Below are 19,394 nucleotides of genomic sequence, written 5' to 3' on the forward strand. Positions count from 1 at the left end.
CATTCTTGTATTTGTCCTGATGAATGCCTGATGAAAAGGTTTGAAAATATGGCTCTCTTTCCAGCAATTCTGAATAATAATTCTGTGATTTCCCTGGTAGACCTGTAGATAGCAAATTAACCAGACACTGTACATGTTGCCTGGGAGAATCTGGCGCACAAAATTGATGTTGTCTGTTCATTGTCCTGTAAGGATGATAGTTCCCTTTCTGCAGTCTTCCTCGGGAGGATAGCAAGACCCTGCAACAACCTCCGTCTCCTTCGGCACATCTCTTCTATTAATTTCCAGGGAGCTGTGCCTGGTACAGTGTGCTAGCTTTGCTGCTTGCGAATGGGACCTGACTCTTTGCCTTGTGTACCATCTAATCTCAAAGGCAACCTGTTCCTACTCTTGCGGGTCCTCCTCTGCCATGCACAGTGCTGGTGGAGTGCTGAATTCAATCCCATATTCTGTGCAGAGTGGGGGAAAAAGAATTTCCCTCTAAAGTGAGTTGCCTTTTAATCTCTGACCGCACCTGTTCAATGAGGGATGATATGCTCGCATTAGAATATGTTGTGTTCTGTTCTTGATTCGCTGTCAAGTCGTAATAAGTTACTCAGTGTAATACAGAGATGATGTTAGATGCAACTTTACTGTACAAGTTTTGGAAATGCACATGAAGTGAGGGTGAATCGGCATTCATTGAATGGCTGCCTGGCGATGCTCAAAAGCTGGGTTCCTTAAACATGAGGCCGCAGCACTGATCCCTACGGCATCTAGCAATCTAGCATCTAGCACGGTAGCATTGTGGATAGCACAATCGCTTAACAGCTCCAGGGTCCCAGGTTCGATTCCCGGCTGGGTCACTGTCTGTGCGGAGTCTGCACATCCTCCCCGTGTGTGCGTGGGTTTCCTCCGGGTGCTCCGGTTTCCTCCCACAGTCCAAAGATGTGCAGGTTAGGTGGATTGGCCATGATAAATTGCCCTTAGTGTCCAAAATTGCCCTTAGTGTTGGGTGGGGTTACTGGGTTACGGGGATAGGGTGGAGGTTTTAACCTTGGGTAGGGTGCTCTTTCCAGGAGCCGGTGCAGACTCGATGGGCCGAATGGCCTCCTTCTGCACTGTAAATTCTATGGTAAATCTCACTAGTTACAGTTTGCCAACCCTGAAATTTAGCCTATACTCTTCCTGTGGGTAGGCCGATCCCTATCTATGCAACTATATCACCCCCAAGATTATGAGCTCTTATCTCGAGCAGTACGGTAGCTTCTCGAGTGCCTTTTGCAAATCCAAATACACTGCATCTACTGGTTCTCCTTTATCCACCCTGTTTGTTACATCCTCATTTGGGGTATCAGCCCTTAAAACACCTAGAAATCCCTCACTTACCAAACCCCCCCCCCCCCCCCCCCCCGTTAAGTAATCTGTAGAAGATTGAGCTCTTCCATTTGAAAATATATATATTTAAAAATGCACTGATCTTAAATGTAACACTGCAGTTGAGAGGTGTAATGATGCCAGGTGGAAGCATGCGATTAAGAAGAAAGGTTGAGAGCTGTTTAGCAGGTGTTGAGAAGCATTTCCATGGGGAATTTTTAGACTAATCTCACCAGAGGTTGCAGTAAAAATAGAAGAATTGAGAGATATGTTTTAGGACATTGTGGTCCTGTGACATCAGCCAGTATTATTCCTGCAGCTCATTACACCATCTGCAAAATAGTCTTTGTTTTAGCCTGAGAGCAACCGGAGAATGCTAATTGGAATATAATAGCAGGCAAAACAAGAAGAGACATCTCTACTGTCTCTGGCCAGACTAAAAAGCCAAACATTGCAGTATCCCTTATACCCCTTATCCAAATACCTATTTGACTTCTTTTTGAATTTGCCAGCAGCATCCCCTCGTACTGTCTTCTCTCCCTCCCTCCTCCCATCATTTTTATTTTTTTTTGTTTTATTCATTCATGTGGTCTGGGCGTCACCTAGCAAGGCCAGAATTTATTGCCCATCCCTAATTGCCCTTGAACTCAGTGGCCAGCCGGGCCATTTCAGAGGGCACATTGCTGAGGATCTGGGGTCACAAGTATTATTATGAGTTGTCATTGTATTGTATAGAATAATAGATGGGATGAATTGCAAATCTCTGTGGTGATCACTCAGTCTAATATTTAGCACTGGGAGGACATGGGGTGAGATTGAAGTCACCATAACCTACAAGGTCAATTTTCCAGAGAATTTAAATACTGTTTCCTCAAATATCTAAGAGCGCATCATGCTTCCAACACAACTGTTGGTAACAGGTGCACTTCATGTATAATATTTGCTGCTTATTAAAACTTAAGTTTTTGCTTCACCTATTCTTGGGGATGAATTTTCCCATCGGAAAATGGGAAAACTGGGGCAAGCGACGCTGCCGGAGTGCTGTGCGCTGCTCCGGCGCCGAAGGCCGGCCCGCCACAGGTCCGCGCATGCGCGTCACGGCCGTCTTCGTACCGGCCCCCAGGCAACATGGCGGAGCCCTCCAGGGGCCCGGAGCGGAGGAACATAGCCCCTCCCCCCGGAATTAGCGCGCCCGCCAATCGGTTGCCCCCGATCGTGGGCCTGGCCACCATGGAGGCCCCCCCCCCCCCCCGCCCCCCCAAATAGGACGGCCCCCTCAGCCAAAACGCTGCGGTCCCGCCGGGTAGGACCATGTGCAAACGATGCCGGCGGGACTCTTGGCCCGTCGAGCGCGGAGAATCATCGCGGGAGCAGCCTTCAATGGTCCCCGACCGATGCCGTGGCGACTGCGCCGCGGCGATTGGTGACCTGAGAATCGGCGGCCCGGCGTCGGAGTGGTGTGACGGGATTCGCCCGCCTCCCCGGTGATTCTCCAACCCGGCGCGGGCTCGAAGAATCCCGGCCCCGGTGAGCCACCTCGGCGGTTGAAACACATGCCGCGTATTTGTTGGGGGTGGTGGGGACTGTGCGGAGAATCCCACCCTTGGTATAAATTCCTCTCTCATTTGAGTTCCACACACGGTTCCTTGGTAAACGAGCTGCCAGTGGGCTCGTGCCTATTGTAATTCATTGAGATGCGCTCGAGTAACCTCCTCCTGTTGGGTTGGGTTGAGGGACTTGGAGCTGATGACTGAAGTATTAGCATGGTGATATCAGCCTGTGTAGCCTGTGTTCCCATTAGTTCCACTTCCACATTCGGATTTAAAGAACAACAACAACTTATATTTATATAACACCTGTAAGGTAATAAAATGTCCCAAGGTGCTTCACCAGCATTATAAAAAAAGTAAGGCCGCATAAGAAGATATTAGGTCAGATGACTCGAAAGGCCAGAGAAGTAGGCTGTAAGGAGTGTCTTAAAGGGGGAAAGCATGATAGAGGGGCAGAAAGGCATAGGGAGGGTCCCCCAGATCTTAGGGCAAAGGCAACTGAAAGCACAGCCTCCGATTGTAGAGCGATTAAAATTGTGGATAGACAAGAGGCCAGAATTAGAGGAAAATCTTGGAAGGGCTGTGTAGCCAGAGGAAGGTTACAGAGATCGGGAAGGACAAGGCTGGGGAGGGATTTGAAATCAAAGATGGGAATTATACAGTCATAACCCACCACACGGGAACTACGGTGTGGGGATGATTGTCTTCCCCGTGTCTGTCGTGGAGTATGAGCTCCCTCTTTAAGGGGGCGGGGTAAACCCTATCTATATTAGATACAAGGTCGGCCAGTTCGGCACCGACTGTCAAGACCCGGGAGCTGTGTGTTTTAGCTTTGTAAATAAACCTACATTTCTTTGAGACAACTTAGTGTGGACACTCCATGACTCATGAAGCTTACAATCAGGTGGTGGTCTGGCCGGGAGCCAGTGTGGGTCAGCGGGCCCAGCGGGAAATGGAACTTGGTGCACATGGGCAGGTTTGTGGATTGCCTCCAGTATAGAGAGAGTAGATATATGGGAGGCCAACCAGGATTGTATCGGCATAGTGGAGATAACGAACCATGGAATCCCTACAGCGCAGAAAGGAGCTATTCGGCCCATCAGATCTGCACTGACCCTCTGAAAAAGCATCCCATTCCTCCGTACTATCACCGTAACCCCACCTAACCCGCACATCTTTTGGACACTAAGGGCAATTTAGCGTGGCCAATCCACCCAACCTGCACATCTTTGGACAGTGGGTGGAAACCGAAGCACCCGGAGGAAACCCACGCAGACACGGGGGGGGGGGGGGGGGGGAGTGCAAACTCCACACAGACAGTGACCCAAGCCGGGAATCGAACCTGGGACCCTGGTGCTGTGAGGCAGCTGCACTAACCACTGTGCCACCGTGAAGGCATGGATTTTTCTTTGAATAAGTATGACGTAATTCACATCACACACATTTAACAATCCCTCCCTCAACCCAAAAACAATTCATGAACTAACGAAACCCCCGCCCCCACACCTTTTAGCTGCCGACTGAGGCGAGTTCCTTCAACTGAGATATGAAAGTCCACCATCTATTGTGGGACCCCTCCTCATTCGTTCTTAAGCTAAATGTTTGGAAGAGGCCCGAAATGCATCGGTTTATTGGAAGATGGGCTTCGAATGGTTTGCAATTGGGATGCTGATTGCATCCACAATCATTTAAAGGAAAAAGTGCCAAAGTCGTGTTTTGCGGAAATATATGTTGCTCCGAGAGCTGCTTAAATCCTTGTACTCTCTTGGGAATAATGAACAGTTTCATTATCTCCAGACAAGTTTTTTTTTTAAAAAGGAAGGAAATACTAATTTATTATTTTTTTTGTTTGTCTTTTGCCCTTGTGACTGGATCAGGCCACTGGACCTCGGGGCAGCGAGGAGGTGAGTGCAGTCTGTATTTCAGATTTCAAATCAGATCTGCTGCATGAATGTGGGCAACGGGACAGCCTGAGGGGAAAACAGTGTGGAAAAATCGGGGATATATTCACGAGCCTTGTGGAATATTCTCTACTCCGATCTATGGTTTGACACAGTTGTGCCGTTTATTAGAGTGGATGAAAAAAGGCCCTGCCTCACCCTCTCACCTGTATTATGGATCGGTTTGTTTGGTGAATTCCTTTTCCCTTTCTGTGGCCCCGACCTTTGCGATAAGGTCTGAGTGTGACCCACCGTGTTTTGCAAAGAGCAGTTAAGATTTTTCAAGGGGTCGCCCATGTGGCAAAGTGTGTCAGTTCCACTGCTGTCCCCTTTCATGATGTGGGGATGCCGGCGTTGGGCTGGGGTGAGCACAGTAAGAAGTCTCACAACACCAGGTTAAAGTCCAACAGGTTTGTTTCAAATCACTAGCTTTCAGAGTGCTGCTCCTTCCTCCGGTGAATGAAGAGGTACGTTCCAGAAACTTATATGTAGCCAAAGTCAAAGATGCAAGACAATGCTTTGAAAACGAGCATTTACAGATATCGCAAGCCCAGGCCAGATGGTGGGGGATGAATGTAATGCGACATGAATCCCAGGTCCCGGTTGAGGCCGCACGCATGTGTGCGGAACTTGACTATAAGTTTCTGCTCGGTGATTCTGCGTAGTCGCGCGTCCTGAAGGCTGCCTTGGAGAACGCTTACCCGGAGATCTGAGGCTGAATGCCCTTGACTGCTGAAGTATTCCCCGACTGGAAGGGAACATTCCTGCCTGGTGATTGTCGTGCAATGCCAGACAATGATCCTCTCCAACACGAGATTCTACCTTGATGTTCAATAGCATTGCCATCGCGGTATCCCCCAGCACGGTAGCATGGTGGTTAGCATAAATGCTTCACAGCTCCAGGGTCCCAGGTTCGATTCTCGGCTGGGTCACTGTCTGTGTGGAGTCTGCACGTCCTCCCCCTGTGTGCGTGGGTTTCCTCCGGGTGCTCCGGTTTCCTCCCATAGTCCAAAGATGTGCGGGTTAGGTGGATTGGCCATGCTAAATTGCCTGTAGTGTCCTAATAAAAGTAAGGTTAAGGGGGGGGTTGTTGGGTTACGGGTATAGGGTGGATACGTGGGTTTGAGTAGGGTGATCATGGCTCGGCACAACATTGAGGGCCGAAGGGCCTGTTCTGTGCTGTACTGTTCTATGTTCTATGTTCTATGTAAAGTATAATACACATAGCAACAATGCAGTGGCGGAGGCCCAGTACTCAGGCCACAATACTGCTCTCCACAGGGCTCCTACGGCAAATATTGGTTATGCCATCGGGTAGTTATCCAGTAATCTTTTCTCATTGTCCATCAGAAGGGTTCAAATAGTCAAAACTTCTATGGTGGGATTGGAGGGTTCTTTTCAAATTCTAAGTGGAAACCTGACACCATTAAAAATGACTGTCAAACAACTGTCAGTTGTTTAAAAATTGTTCCCTAATTCCCTTTAGTGTCAGCTGTGATTTAGTTGGTGGCTCGCTCAGCTCTGAGAAACATGGGTTAAATTCCAACTCCGGGAGCTGAGCACAAACGTCCAGACGGACATTCCGGTGCAGGACTGAGGGAATGCAGCCCTGTTGGAGGTGCCATCTTTCAGACGAGATGTTTAAATGAGGCCCCATCTGCCTCTTCCCTAATGTTCAACCAAATTCATTCCCTCAATCAACCTCATAAAAACAGATGATATAGTCATTATCGCACTATGGGAGCTTGCCACGTGCAAATTGGTTATCATGATTCTATGTTAAAAGTGTGACTACACTTCAAAAATACACCCCCCCCCCCCACCCCCTCACCCGACAAAGGGGAGATGGTGCTGTGTTGGCAGTGATCCTGGAGGAGACATGGGTTCAAATCCCACCATGGCAGCTGGTGGAATTTAAATTCAATTAACAAAATCTGGAACATAAAACTAGTATCAACTGTCTTCAAAAGTTGTAATAGACCCATCTGGTTCACTAATGGCCTTTTGGGAAGGAAATCTGCCGTCCCTGCTGTAAACTAGAACCAGAGGACACCATCTCACCATCTCAGACTAAAGGGACGATCTTTGAAAACAGAGATGAGGAGGAATTTCTTCAACCAGAGGGTGGTGAATCTGTGGAACACTTTGCCTGAAGTTAAGAGAACAGTGACACAATGCAGAAGGAGACCATTCGGCCCATTGAGTCTGAACCGGCCCTCTGAAAGAGCACCCTACCTAGGCCTACGCCCCCCCCCCCCCCCCCCCCCCCCCCCGCTTTTGGACACTAAGGGGCAATTTGGACTTTGGGAGGAAACTGGAGCACCCAGAAACCCATGCAGGCACGGGAAAGAACATACAAACTTCACACAGACAGTCAGCCAAGGTCGGAATTAAACCCGGGTCCGTGGTGCTGTGAGGGAGTAGTGCTAACCACTGTGCCGCCTATTGTTCAAAAGAATTCAAGAAAGATGAAACAAAGTGTTTTGAGTTAATGAAACATTTGCAGTAACTAGATTTAAAGTGGGGCAGAAGACTTCAAAGGTGGATGAAACTTTTGTCATTTTAATAAGAGTCTGGGAATTGAAAGTTAAAGGAAGTGTGGGCAGTTTGCACAGCAATCAGGGCAAAGAAATCCTAAAGGGGTTGGTGTAAAATCCTGGACCGAATTTTCTGTTCAAGGTAGAGCGCAGAAACTTTGTTGAAAAGTGCAATCCGGAAAACCCGGACTGGATTTCAGAATGCAAACTGCTAAGGAAAAGCATTATTATTATGAAAGATTTATGAAAATGAAAATGAAAATCGCTATTGTCACGAGTAGGCTTCAATGAAGTTACTGTGAAAAGCCCCTAGTCGCCACATTCCGGCGCCTGTCCGGGGAGGCTGGTACAGGAATCGAACCGTGCTGCTGGCCTGCCTTGGTCTGCTTTAAAAACCAGTCCCTAGAGCTCCCAAAATGTGTTTTGGGAGTGGTAATATGGTAATCATCTGGGGAGATTATAAGGAGAAGTACACATATACTAACTTGGGTTCAAAGCCTGGTGTGTGCCATCTTGTGTGCTTAAAACGGATTTTCTATGTTCCTTAATACTTTGTGTGTATTTTTTAATCTAAAAGGGTAGTAAAGGCGTATTGTATAATAATCCAAGTTGTCACGTTTAATAAATGTTTTTTCTTGCTGTTAAACTGGTTAGCAGTCCTGTGACTCAGTTCCTTCGTGTTTTATTAAAAAAGAGTAAAGTTATTGGACGGGAGTCACCATTGCCCGATGCCAATATCGTAATTGGCAATCGGGTGGATAATCCCTTCGGGGGCATCGCTGGTTTGACGCTGGTTTTCTATCCTCCGCCCCTTCCGAAATGGCGTCATCATGTCATTGGAACGGCGTTGGCATGTCACCTGAAGGCCCTCCCCCGATGCTCCACCCACGATGGGCCGTGTTCCCAACCACATGGGGCACGTGTGACCTCAGCGATTGGGAACCTGGCGTGGTGGCTGAGGATGGTGCCCAGCGCCACAACAGTCAGCCGGGAGTCATGCTACTGGCTGAGGGCGCTTCCGCGAGGGCTGCGGGGACTGGTGGGGCTGGCTAGGGGGGTGCCCGGGGGCAGTATTTGGCAGATCGAGTCCACACACGGTCGCCGCCATGTTTTATGTTGGCGGCCATTCCCAAGCCGTTGGGAGCAGGATCGGTGAGGGTTTGGCGTCGGTTTTGGCGTCGTAAAATGCCACAGTTCCCACGCATGCGTCGGCACTTAGCCTCAAAATCGGAGTATCCGGCCCATGGTCTTTTGAGCCAGGTTCCATTCTGGGAATTTCCTGTCCAGTTATAACACCAACTGGGATTGTAACACTTCCTAGGAAAAGGTCACCTGTTACCTCCCATCCCTCCTCAGAACAGGATGTCTGAGATTGACTGTGCAGCAGTAAAGGAATGAAAGGCTCACTTTCCTCCTTAAATTCTTGGCACCTTGGTGCTTCACTGCTCTTTTCCACAACGTCCCTGGTTGTCATTTGCCACATGGACGTCTTCGGGGAAACATATTTGCCAGGGAAAGCATCATCCTGTGGATGTTTGGAAGACTGAGGTGTGGTGGTATAATGATGAATTGCTCTTAAACGTGCCGAAATGGCTAGTTGCGAGTGTTTGTATAATCATTCAACCGCCCTGATTTGGGAATATTTTGGCTGTTCCTTCACCGTTGCTGGGTCAAAATCCTGGAACCCCCCCTCCCTAACAGCACAGTGGGTGTACCTACACCACATGGACTGCAGTGGTTCAGAAAGGCAGCTCATCACCACCTTCTCAAGAGCAATGTTTAAAAAAATTTACAAGAACAGATTTAGATTGACACTTTAGAAAGATGGGCCATTTGCTTTCACTCATGTTTACAATGCCCCTTTACGTTTCATTTCCATTAAAGAAATCAATGCATATTTCCCATCAGTTACCGTAAAAATCAGCTCACCCAGGCTCAAAAGTATAGATTTCTCTCCCTAACTCTCTGGAGAGCTTTGAATGTAACCTTTAATTACAATTACGATTTGTCTTCCGAATCACAATTATAAAAAGGAACCATAATGGTTTTTGGATGTAGGATGTGAAATGGTTGTCATTGTCCTGGTCCTGCAGCATCTTGATGTTTACATTCTCATCCTTATTTCCAAACTCCTCCAGGGCCTCTCCCCTCCCTTACCTCTCCCATTTCTCCCAAGCCCACAACCCTCCGAGATATCTTCGTTCCTCAAATTCTGGCCTCTTCAGCACCCCTGAGTTTAATCATGCGACCATTGGTGGCTGTACTTCCAGTTCACTGGACTCTACGTTCTGGGGTTCCCTTCCTGAGTTTTGGCCCCCTCTCCATCTCTCTCCTTCTCTGTCCTAAGACACTCTTAAAACTAGAGTTTGATCATCTCTCCAACTATCTCCTTTTTTTTAAAATTTAGATTACCCAATTATTTTTTCCAATTAAGGGGCAATTTAGCGTGGTCAATCCACCTACTCTGCACATTTTTGGGTTGTGGGGGCGAAACCCACGCAGACACTGGGAGAATGTGCAAACTCCACACGGACAGTGACCCAGAGCCGGGATCGAACCTGGGACCTCAGCGCCGTGAGGCGGTTGTGCTAACCACTAGGCCACCGTGCTGCCCAACTATCTCCTTCTTTGGCTCAGGGTCATATTTTGTTTTAGAACCCTCCTGTGAAGCACCCGGGACGTCTTATGAAAAATGAAATGAAAATCGCTTATTGTCAGGAGTAGGCTTCAATGAAGTTACTGTGAAAAGCCCCTAGTCGCCACATTCCAGGCGCCTTTCGGGGAGGCTGGTACGGGAATCAAACCGTGCTGCTGACCTGCCTTGGTCTGCTTTCAAAGCCAGCGATTTAGCCCAGTGTGCAAAGGTGTGAGGTAAGTATAAGTTATTGTTGTTCTCGCTAAGTTGGTTTTACAGAGCGAGATTCACCACGTCATTCACACGTTCTCGAATGTGTGGACTTGTCCTGCACCGTACACGTTGATCTAAACGGGGGTTGCATTGGAGACGGAGAATTGATGATGCACCAAGTTCCGAACGTGGATTGCTCAGAAATCTCGGCCGTGTGGATGTGGGAGTGATTTCCACGTGGAGGTCGTTGGTGGGGGGGGGGGGGGGGGGGGGGGGGGGGGGGGGGGGGGGGGCGACACGGCTGACCAACCACAGCTCAGTACAGCTGCCGCGGAAAAGGGCCTTTTGATTCCTATTGTGGAGGCAGGAAGGAGGTCACCATCCTGCTGTAATCTCGTGGAGTTGAAGAGCCGGGTGCCAAATGTATAGGGCACCTAGGCACCCGACACTACCCCTCCCCGCACACCCAACAACCCCCCTCCCCGCACACCCTGCAACCCCCCTCCCCAGACACCCTGCACCCCCCCTCCCCAGACACCCTGCAACCCCCCTCCCCAGACACCCTGCACCCCCCCTCCCCAGACACCCTGCACCCCCCCTCCCCAGACACCCTGCACCGTCCCTCCCCAGACACCCTGCACCCCCCCTCCCCAGACACCCTGCACCCCCCCCCTCCCCAGACACCCTGCACCCCCCCTCCCCAGACACCCTGCACCGTCCCTCCCCAGACACCCTGCACCGTCCTTCCCCAGACACCCTGCACCCCCCCCCCCTCCCCAGACACCCTGCACCGTCCCTCCCCAGACACCCTGCACCGTCCCTCCCCGCACACCCTGCACCATCCCTCCCCTCACACCCTGCACCCCCCCTCCCCAGACACCCTGCACCGTCCCTCCCCGCACACCCTGCACCGTCCCTCCCCGCACACCCTGCACCGTCCCTCCCCGCACACCCTGCACCGTCCCTCCCCGCACACCCTGCACCCCCCCTCCCCAGACACCCTGCACCGTCCCTGCACCGTCCCTCCCCGCACACCCTGCACTGTCCCTCCCCGCACACCCTGCACCGTCCCCCCCCCTCCCCGCACACCCTGCACTGTCCCCCCCCCTCCCCGCACACCCTGCACCGTCCCACCCCCCTCCCCGCACACCCTGCACCCCCCCTCCCCGCACACCCTGCACCCCCCCTCCGCACACCCTGCACCCCCCCTCCGCACACCCTGCACCGTCCCTCCCCGCACACCCTGCACCGCCCCCCCCCCCCCCCGCACACCCTGCACCGTCCCTCCCCGCACACCCTGCACCGTCCCTCCCCGCACACCCTGCACCGTCCCTCCCCGCACACCCTGCACCGTCCCTCCCTCCCCAGACACCCTGCACCGTCCCTCCCCAGACACCCTGCACCGTCCCTCCCCAGACACCCTGCACCGTCCCTCCCCGCACACTCTGCACCGTCCCCCCCTCCCCAGACACCCTGCACCGTCCCTCCCCGCACACCCTGCACCGTCCCTCCCCGCACACCCTGCACCGCCCCCCCCCCCCTCCCCGCACACCCTGCACCGTCCCTCCCCAGACACCCTGCACCCCCCCTCCCCGCACACCCTGCACCGTCCCTCCCCGCACACCCTGCACCCCCCCTCCCTGCACACCCTGCACCCCCCTCCCTGCACACCCTGCACCGTCCCTCCCCAGACACCCTGCACCCCCCCCCCGCACACCCTGCACCGTTCCCCCCCCCTCCCCGCACACCCTGCACCCCCCCTCCCTGCACACCCTGCACCGTTCCTCCCCAGACACCCTGCACCGTCCCCCCCCCTCCCCGCACACCCTGCACCGTCCCTCCCCAGACACCCTGCACCGTCCCTCCCCAGACACCCTGCACTGTCCCTCCCCCCCTCCCCGCACACCCTACACCGTCCCTCCCCCCCTCCCCGCACACCCTGCACTGTCCCTCCCCAGACACCCTGCACCGTCCCTCCCCGCACACCCTGCACTGTCCCTCCCCGCACACCCTGCACCCCCCCCTCCCCAGACACCCTGCACTGTCCCTCCCCAGACACCCTGCACCGTCCCCCCCCCTCCCCGCACACCCTGCACCGTCCCTCCCCGCACACCCTGCACTGTCCCTCCCCGCACACCCTGCACTGTCCCCCCCCCTCCCCGCACACCCTGCACCGTCCCTCCCCGCACACCCTGCACTGTCCCTCCCCGCACACCCTGCACCGTCCCCCCCCCCTCCCCCGCACACCCTGCACCGTCCCTCCCCGCACACCCTGCACCGTCCCTCCCCCCCTCCCCCGACACCCTGCACCGTCCCTCCCCAGACACCCTGCACCGTCCCTCCCCAGACACCCTGCACCGTCCCTCCCCAGACACCCTGCACCGTCCCTCCCCAGACACCCTGCACTGTCCCCTCCCCCCTCCCCAGACACCCTGCACCGTCCCTCCCCCCCTCCCCAGACACCCTGCACTGTGTCGTCCCTCCCCCCCCCTCCCCGGATACCCTGCACTGTGTCGTTCCCCCCCCCCCCCCCCCCCCCCCCCCCCCCCCCCCAGACACCCTGCACCGTCCCTCCCTGGCTTGTCATTTATGTGCAGTTGTGAATATGAACGTACTAATTTCTCACTGGCGGGGAATCTAATTTGGAGGGGAGCTTATTTCTGGCGAGGTAGCCATTCAGTGAGTGTGACTTGCTAATCTGTGCAAAAGAACCTCCCAACATTGTTCATGGGGAACCTCGACCCGTCTTTAACACATATTTAATTTCCCGAGAACAATTATTAAAGTCCGTCCCGCCATCGAGAAGCTGATTTTTGTCCTCAGGCCTAATTTCCCGCAACTGCCTAGCTTCCCGCTGCTGGCGGGGCCCAGAAAGTTCCATCCATTCTGCTGATTTAGTTCATTCTGACAAAGGAGTCTTACAAACACCAGGTTAAAGTCCAACAGGTTTGTTTCAAACACTAGCTTTCGGAGCACTGCTCCTTCCTCAGGTGAATGAATTCACCTTCCTCACCTGAGGAAGGAGCAGTGCTCCGAAAGCTAGTGTTTGAAACAAACCTGTTGGACTTTAACCTGGTGTTGTAAGACTTCTTACTGTGCTCACCCCAGTCCAGCGCCGGCATCTCCACATCGTTCTGAGAAAGACCTTGTTCAAAACCAAATTTGGGAATTGGATTGGATATTAAAGAGTTCAGATTAGATTGAGAGTGTGAATGTTACTTCAGGAATGATGACCACGGTGCTGCTGGAGCTGAGAATGGTAGGGCTAGCTGAATAATGGCAATATTCTGGAGTTTTGATATGATTATCTTCATGGATTAAAGAATATTTATGCAAATTATTTTCCAAAGAGATTAGCTGGTCTGCAATAGAACCTGTGATCAGCTGGATTGTATGTGTTTTGCAGAGGTGGGTGAAGCTTGCAACACAAAATATGTTTGGTCTTGAAATAATTTGCCCAGTATTTGTTTAGAATATTTGGGGGTGGCGAGTGTGCAACAGGTTGCTGTACCATTGTTACCTTTTAATCTTTTTGCATTACACAACTCCTTGTGCGTTGCCTTGAAAAATATTTATTTGCGTTATTTATGTGGCTTTCAAGCATAAATGATTAGGTGTTGAATATTTCACGACTGCCTGCCATCAGCTCCGGCAGCAGTTCTTCAGGTATTCATCGTGAAGGATTTTCAGGTTTCTGGTCAACCCTCTCCTCGCTGCATGTGGATGAGAATGTGGAACTCGAAGCACCAGCAGATCAACCAAGATCTTAGTGGAGCAGGCTCGAGGGGCCGAATGGCCCGCTCCTGCTCCTATTTCACATGTTCACCTGCGTGTAGAATCGGATTCTTGAGTGCGAGGCTTCTTGAGTTAAAGTGGCTTCTCTCTTTATCCTGGTTAACGTGTAATTCTCACTCCCAGATTAAACGGCGGTAACATTTGAATGCAGTATTTAACTTTCTTTACTCATGGCATTCAGTCACATTCCAGACGAGTTCCCACCATTACATTGCACCAAATTCCCAGTGACAATTTTGGACAGATTTTCATCAGAAGCAGGGGATCTCTGCTGGATATTTTCGCACAAGCCCTGGATGACTCTTAGATGTCAAAGCATCTAGCGCACGAATCCAGTTTGAGGTCTATCAACGTGATTACCTCTCTCATTACATTTCTTAAATCTTCTGCAATGATTTTGTGACTTGATTTGCTATAATGGTCGGAGTAACGGTGGCACAGTGGTTAGCACTGCTGCCTCACAACGCCAGGGACCCGGGTTCAATTCCGGCCTTGGGTGACTGTCTGTGCGGTGTTTGCACATTCTCCCCGAGTCTGCGTGGGTTTCCTCAGGGTGATCCGGTTTCCTCCGACAGTCCAAAAGTGTGCAGGTTAAGTGGACTGGCCATGATAAATTGCCCCTTAGTCTTCAAGGGTTAGGTAGGGTTAAGAGGATGGGGGCGGGGGAGCGGGCCTGGCTAGGGTGCTCTTTCAGACAGACTCGATGGGCCGAATGGCCTCCTTCTGCACTGTAGTTATTCTATGAAGTTCACTACATACCCAAATCAGTGCGAGAAATAATGGTCCATTATAAAAATATATCTGTTTAGAAATGCATTGCTGTTTCCACGGTTGTATTTAAGGGAGGGATGTAGCAGCATTTTATTTTATCTAACTCAATATTATATAACTAGTTCACATGAAGGACGAGAGGAGTAGAAGGTTATGCTGGTGCGTTGGGCGGAGGTTTATGTGGAACTCTGAGCACAGGCCATCCTGACTTCGAACTATATCGCCGTTCCTCCACTGTCATTTGGTCAAAATCCTGGAAACCCTTCCCCAACAGCACGGTGGGTGTACCTACACCACACGGACCGCAGCGGGTCAAGAAGGCGGCTCACCACCGCCTTCTCAAGGGCAATTAGAGATGGGCAATAAATGCTGGCCTAACGCCCACGTCCCACCAACAAATAAGAATGGATGTTAGCCATTTGCTAATACAGACCTTGAGTATTGCTGAAAAAAAGAGACTTGTTGAAGCTTCCCATCTTGCATTCATCAGAACAATCTTCAAAAATTCCAATATAAGGGCAAATCTTGACCAGCTTGCCAACCAATCAACAGTCTCTTCACCTACAATATAAATTGTTGTTTTCTCCCCCGATTGCAATTCTTGTGAAGTGTCCTGTTGAGGGCCAGATCAATAACTTCAACACGGCTCTTTTATCATCAGTAAAAATGGATGAGTTGGACTGAACGGCCTGTTTCAGTGCCATACATTTCTGTAACATGGTGACGTTAGGGCTGGTGGGATTTCCGGAATGTCCGCAGCCTACCTTGGTGATGCAGTGGGGGTCTCTCTGTGCAGCGCTTTCGCTTTGTAGGTATTGATGGATCTCTCCTGTCTTGTTTCAGTGTGATCTTTCAGACCCTTTGATCTGAAGGCTTTCTTCATCTGTTTCAGATTCCCCCCCCCCCCTCTTTTTCCTTTGATGCTCTTGTATCTTCTCAGTACTTGGGAGGCAGTGTGGAGAGAAGCCTTAGAATTAACCCCTAGCACCAGAGGACCGGGTGAAGCTGGACTCTGTAGCCTTTGGAACAGATAGTTGAGAGTAGACATTCTTGAAGTGGGGATGAAATAGCTCAGTTCGGATTGCGTTTATGTAGCACCTTGGACAACCACTGGATGTCCCAGAACATATTACAGCCAATGAAGTACTCTGAAGTGTATCACTGTCCTAATGTAGGAAACACGGCAGGCAACTTGCAACTGGTACACAGCAGGATCCCATAACAGAAATGTGATAAAGTCAGAATAACCTGATTTTGCGATGGGGGTTTAAATAGAGGTCACAACACCAGGGAAAATGCCCTGCTCTTCGTCAAAATAATAATCTTTATCATTGTCACAAGTAGGCGTACATTAATACTGCAATGAAGTTACTGTGGAAAAACCCCTCGTCGCCACACTCAGGCGCCTGTTCGGGTTCACTGAAGGAGAATTCAGAATGTCCAAATTCCCTAACAAGCACGTCTTTTGGGGCTTGTGGGAAGAAACCAGAGCACCCGGAGGAAACCCACGCAGACACGGGGAGAACGCGCAGTCTCCACACCGACAGTGACCCAAACCGGGAATCGAACCCTGGAGCTGTGAAGCAACATTGCTCACTACGATGCCATCGTGCCACCCCATAGAGCACTATTGAATCTTTTAAGTACACTAGAGAGGGCTCTTGGTTTAATGTAAAGGCGGCACAGAAATCTGCAACCATCAAACCTGAATTCCCCTCAGAAAGACTGGGCCAAGTTGCTGTGAGTAGGTAGTGAAAAGAGAAAGAGCTTTCACTCCTGCTGCCTCTCGTGCCCCACTGAGAATAAAGCACCATGAGTAGATTCCTGTGACCATTACCTCATCTTCCAGCCAAGAAACAGCACATTAGCATGGGAGGACAAAGTATGTGCTCCTTGTTTTTGTCCAGCATTTTAAGTACAGTGCAACCCTTGTTATTTTTCAATGGGCGACAGCAACGATAAATTGTGACATGTCTCATGGCATTTTTTGATCTTGTCGATCATATTTCTCCTGTCAGTGGTTTGGCATGAGAAGGAAAACACACAAATCCAATCTTGTATGTGCCAAATTCAACACATGTAGTTAGTTGCTGGCAGAGTTTGCTGACCCCAATTTATATTTTCACAAAAGGCAAAATATCAAGGATGTAGATGGTGGTGTGGGCGAAATGATTGGCCCAGCATTGCAAATATAACCACAGTCATTCTTGCCTGTAGTGAGGTTGAAAAATGCATCAGCGAAGTGATAACCGCTGAGAGAGGTGTTTTTTTGTTTAGAAAAGTGGCCCCTATCTACTGTTGCAGTGTCTGCTCACGATGATGGCAACATGTCTGCAGCACTTTGCCTTTGCAGACATGCTGCAGAGGATCTCTACAGGAAAAAAAAGCAAAACGCTCGCACTTTAAATGCATGGGTTGGAGTGGCATTAATATTCTGCCTGACTCCTTCTGACTCCTGCAGTTCACAGGATGCATGATCACAGCATCCGAGGAATTGAGCGCGTCTGCTGGTTGCGCGGCAGTGACATGATGGAGTACTCACTCTCCCCTCCTCACATTTGGAGTGGGGGGTGTGTGTGTGTGCCTGGACTGCTTTGCACTGCACCGTCGGCCCCTCCACCAGCTACCAGAGCTGGAGGATTTTGGCTGCAGCTCCTCGCATCATTTATCTTTATGGGCTGTCTGAGCGACATTCCCCCAGCTGCATAAATTAACCCTTCCCGGACCGCAGTTCTATCTCTGCACCAAATCGGAAATGTAAAAATGCTGCGTGTGTTTACAGCCGTCTGGCCCTGCGCGCCATGGTGGCCATTGAATAACTCGAAGGCAGGTGTTCGACCCCTCTCACTGCCACCGAGATAACACTATTTGTCGATGCACTATTTGTCAATGAACTCTGTCGATCACTCTTTTTATCTACTATGTACGCCTGTGTACGTTCCCTTGTCTGCAGAAAAATACTTTTCACTGTACTTCGGTTCATGTGACAATAAATCAATCAATCAATTAATAACACCAGCACAGTGACATGTACCAGTATTGTGACTTTGACAAATGATCCACTCTCAGAATCTTAACATGGCCACAGATTAGCTCCTCGCTCACTGTGAACAGAGCCCCTCAACTCTCGCTCACGCTCTCTCTCTCTCTCTCTCTCTCGCTCACTCTCTCTCTCGCTCACTCTCTCTCTCTCTGTCGCTCACTCTCTCTCTCTCTCGCTCGCTCGCTCTCTCTCTCTTCCTCCCTGCCTTGTGTCTGTACTGCTGAGGCTGACAATTTGCTGCGTGGGGAGGCAGCACGAAATATTCTGTAGCCGTGTTGCTGCTTGAAGCGTTGATGATTAAAACCACGATAATTGAATCTATCGAGGTGACCCCAGCTGTACGAATCCGGCCGCACCGTGGCACACATTAGACTGACTTACCAGGGTTGCGGCTCTGTCGCATCTCACCGTTGTTTGCCGCCAGACTGATTGCAAAGTCCACCTGTGATTGACTGGCCAATTGAATAACCTTTCTCAAATGCCAGTGGTTTAGTTTTAAAGTTTCAAAACTAAAATCTGTGCAGCATTTAGAGGCAATTACAAAAGTAGGAAGCTTTTATTTACAGTTTTTAGTTTTTATAAAACCCCTATTTGCATCCATATAATGACAGATAAGAAAAACTGGGAAGATCTTTAATGAAGCTAAATTAATCCTGGATAACAGCTTCTTGCTGTGGGATTGTAGAGAGTATCGCATTCAATCAGAATCACCCATTGCGGTGAATCTTACTTTGCTGAAATGTGTTTATTGATACTCCGTAAAGGTGAACGTCACATCACATTCGATTCACTGCAGATATTTTTTCATTTACTGTTTGCCTGAGAAATGTTTTTAAAAATCTTGCTTAGGGCTGGCACTTCCAGCATTTATTACCCATGCCCGATTGTGAGCGGCACAGTGGCACAGTGGTTAGCACTGCTGCCTCACAGCGTCAGGGACCCGGGTTTTGATTCCGGCCTTGGGTGACTGTGTGGAGTCTGCACTTTCTCCCCGTGCCTCCGTGGGTTTCCTCCGGGTGCTCTGGTTTCCTCCCACAGTCCAAAGGTGTGCAGGTTAGGTGGATTGGCCATAATCAATTGCCTCTTAGTGTCCAGGGATGTGCAGGTGGGGCCGTAGGGATGGGGAAGGGGGATGGGGGAGTGGACCTATGTAGGGTACTCTTTCAGAGGGTCAGTGCAGATCCGATGGGTCGAATGGCCTTTTTCTACCCCGTGATTCTTGAGAAGGTGATGGTCAGCCACCATCTTGAACCTTGCAGTTCATGTGATGTAGGTACAAGCGATGTTTGTACAGCGATGTTAAAATCTAAGTGGGCTCGGAACTGTGTACAGAAGCAGCCATAGAGGCTGTTTCATGGGCCCACCTCGGTTCTCTGGAACTTGGCCTCAGTTACAATAAAATCAATAAAACAAAAAAAACAGTCCTCTCGTCCTCACCCTTCACCCACTCCCATACCCCACCCATGCCAACCCATGTCCCCACTCATCCCCCATAGCCCCTCAGACCTTCCCAGCAAGGCTTTGGCCCTCCACCCACTGCCAACCCTGAGCTCT

At 50.7% G+C, this 19,394-nt stretch overlaps 1 protein-coding gene across 1 annotated transcript in view; it reads left to right on the plus strand.

The window, feature by feature from the left end:
- Positions 1-4,786: 4,786 nt before the first annotated feature.
- The window catches only part of aatkb (apoptosis-associated tyrosine kinase b), a 332,408-nt gene continuing 317,800 nt past the window's right edge, over positions 4,787-19,394 (plus strand). Inside the window, exon 1 of the mRNA XM_038776388.1 lies at positions 4,787-4,810. The gene's annotated coding sequence lies outside the window, so the exon portion shown is untranslated. The remainder of the gene's footprint in view (positions 4,811-19,394) is intronic.

This window comes from Scyliorhinus canicula, chromosome 18 (assembly GCF_902713615.1).
Source record: "Scyliorhinus canicula chromosome 18, sScyCan1.1, whole genome shotgun sequence".
In the NCBI taxonomy this organism is placed as follows: domain Eukaryota; kingdom Metazoa; phylum Chordata; class Chondrichthyes; order Carcharhiniformes; family Scyliorhinidae; genus Scyliorhinus; species Scyliorhinus canicula.